Here is a 3507-nt window from a genome sequence, read left to right on the forward strand (position 1 = left end):
GGCGTGGCCCTGGCTGCTGTCCTCGCCTCGCCGCCCGCTCGGGGAAGACTCGGCCAGCAGAAGCTGCTCGTCACGGGGCGAGGTGAGCGGGAGTCCCTGGGGCCCTGAGGCCGGCTGGAGCCAAGGTACCTCGGACGTCCCCTAGTTTGGGCGCCATGCCGCGCCTGTCTGAATCAGCTTGTCTGTGACTGCTGCGACTTGCAGTCCTGTTCCGGGGCCGGGAATACTGTGCGGAAACATTACTTTGCGGCCAATTAATACCCGGGTTTGTGACCTACTCTTCACTCCGTATTGAGCCTCTTCCTAAGTGCTGGTGTGGAGTAGTTATGCTAACACCTTGCATCCTAAGTGTCTGAAGCAGAAAACAAAATGTCAAAGCCTACAAACCTTGCTGTTGTTGATTGCCTGCTGTGGGTTAAACAGAGAAAGTGAAATTTACTTTGCAGTGGATATTGTATCTAAAAGTTGAAGTGTTTTACGTACTATGGAACATCTATTCCATTTTTAGTGTTTATTTTTTGTCCCAGTACACAGAAGTGGGAATTTGGCCGTTTTCAACTTGATCCCAGGCTATAAAGATTCATGCTTTTAACTTTAGAATCATATGTTTCTGCCTTTGGCCAAAATGGCATCTGCCATACTTGCTATATAGAATATTGATCTACTGGAGGAATGGTGTACATCACAGTGACATTCAGTTGCAATAATGCCCCAGACTGTGTCCCATCCTGAGAATTTGGGAGGCTAAAGGCTGTATCCTGAAGTGACCAGTTTGTAAACTGGGTTTGCAGACAGTGCAGAAATTCCAAGGTAGTTTAGGTACTTAATTAATGAAGCTCCATACTATTTAATTTATTCTCTTGTTGCTCTGAGAAACAGAGTAAATTAACTAGTGTCACGTGCTGCACTGCTGAGTCTAGTCTACTTCCAACTGTCCAAACAACACAGCAGCCTATGATGTAGACATACCTGCTCTTGATATACCTAGGGGTAAGATGTTTGCAACATAAAAATCCCAAGACTTTGCAGAAACATATTTTTTTAGGAAAGTTCTCACAATCACAAGTAGCTCCAGCAGTACCTTGTTCTCTGATCTGTCTGCCTTTTTCCCAAGTTGTATACACAGATGAGAGTTATCAGGTAAAAATTATCAGCAACAGGCTATGTCAGAGTGCACTGCACGTGCTCGAAAAATAAGGAAGATTTAATACTTTCCACCTTTGATCTGGAATACCATTACAACCCGCTAATGTTCCTCAGCACTTTTCAGTTTTGTTCCCTCCAGATAGAGCAAACCCAGTTCCTATCCCTGTTCCCTTGAAGCCTCAGCTCTGGCAAGGCAAAATAGCTTTCTATGAACACAGAATGTGTAACACAGACACAGACCTGTTCATGTAATTGACATAATAGCACATAAAGTCAAGCAGGAAGAATCTCCAATTCAGGGAAGTAGCTATTTGCTACTATATGCATTTTCTCAATAGGAATTCTCCCTGATTTGGATGCAATTACCTATTTCCTAACTTATGGAGTAGTTTATTTCACAGTCTTTCAACTATTTAATGTGATTAAGTCTTTCAGTTCTGTGCAATTTTACAGAGAAATCTTTTGCTGGTAATTTGACACTTTAAAATTTCTATCAGATTTAGATCAAAGGACAGTTTTTGTTTATAATTCAGACCACTTTGACAAATTAATGTGAACTCATAGCTCTACCACAGAAGGTCATTAGGTGTGTTACAGGGCTGTTGTATAAGTTGCATCAAGAATTCTGAAAAAAACTACAGCACTCAGAGTTGTAATTGTCAGGAAAATTAATCCACAAAGACCAGAAGTTTATGTCCAAAAAGGAGACAGAGGAGTCCTGTAACCTTATTCTAATAAAAGGTGAGGTCATGGGGCAATTCCCATGCGGTCTCTCAAATTGTTAGAGGACACAGCCTCCTTTTTATCTTAACTTCCTGGTCACATTTCCCTCTCTTTCCCCATTGGCTGAGGTACTTGAGAGGTACAGACTTCCCTAATCTCCTAATTTGAACCCCCTTTTCTAATGTGCATCCCTCCCCCCCCCTTTTCTTTTTTCTCATGTCTGTTCTTTCTCTCTAAATCCAGGGATTTAGCACAGCCTTGGGTAAGTAACAGTCTGTGTCCATTAGTGGAATTCCTCTGGAATTTATTGTTCCCCCCATTGCTTCTTTCACCTATCAATATCTGGCTTTATCTACCAGCAGACCCACAGTTCGTTTGTAGAGACACCTTCTCATTTCTTTCAATCCCTCCTCTTCTTATTTTCTCAATAATTATCTTTAAAAACTTTAGTTATCGGTGACTTAATTTTCTGGTTTTGGGTCTTTTCTGGTTTTGCAATTATTTGCAGCAACATCATTTTCTGTCCTTTAGCAGCCATTTCTGGATCAGTAGGCACAGCTACTACCTGCATCCCCTTGATCACATGTTGAATAAGTTGTACTAAGCAAGGGATCATGCATGGTAAAAATATGAGAGTTGCTATAGCACATAAGAGGAAAAAAAAGCATTTGTTTAACCCACAGTCCACCAGATAACCAGCAAAATGTCCCCTTCCCATCCTTTCCATGTTTGGACTGGTACATGAGCTAACTTTCTTATTCCCTTTGTTCCACCACTTTTCCATTGTCATCTATTTGCAAACAGCAGTTTGAGTAATTTAATTTGCCACACACTTCCCTTTCTTCTGCTAATATTCTAATACCATCCGATGTTGAAATATTGCATTTCTCATCTGAGTGGATTGGTCAGCAAGAAGGTCAAGAGCTGTAGCTGTCTGGTTGATTATTATTTCAAAGACACCTTGTAACCTAATTATCTGATTTAAATTATAAATGGGTTCTCTGGCACCTGATATTAATTCCTTAGGATTCCATGTGGCTGGTCCATAGTGTTGTATAATTCATTCAGGTGGCCATTCATCTTCACCCCACTTTTGGGTGCTCCCTCCAACCAGGGACAGATTATTTGACCACTTTTCTCTAATTAGATCATCATATACCTTGATTCCTAACTGATTTCCCTGAACTTGTGGTAGCAGAAATAACAATGGTCTAATATACCCTGCATAACAAATCCTTGACCAGTTTGGGGGTAACCATTTCCAAGCTCCCACATGAGGTTTCCACCTGCAGTTACATCCCAGATCTATTTTGTTAGATCTGGACCAGAACTTATTAAAAAGGGTTCAAGTTCCATTCTGGTGTTGCCACTTCCACTGATAGTCACAGACAACGTGTCCTACTTGTGGAATTAGCTCGGGGGCAGCTTAAAAATAAGTGGTCCAAAAAACTGTCCTTCCCTGCTGCTTTACAGCCTTCAGAATCCCTTTGGTAATTATGGTAGGAACACCTTACCCAGCTACCATTAGTGAGCTTAACATGTGTTTGATTCCATCTGCCTCAATATTTGGAACAATCATAAGGAGGGCAGCTGGGGGTCCAGCAATGTAAACCTGTAGCAGTCCCTATGGACACAAGC

Source organism: Geospiza fortis, unplaced genomic scaffold (genome assembly GCF_000277835.1).
Source record: "Geospiza fortis unplaced genomic scaffold, GeoFor_1.0 scaffold573, whole genome shotgun sequence".
NCBI classification, from domain to species: Eukaryota; Metazoa; Chordata; class Aves; order Passeriformes; family Thraupidae; genus Geospiza; species Geospiza fortis.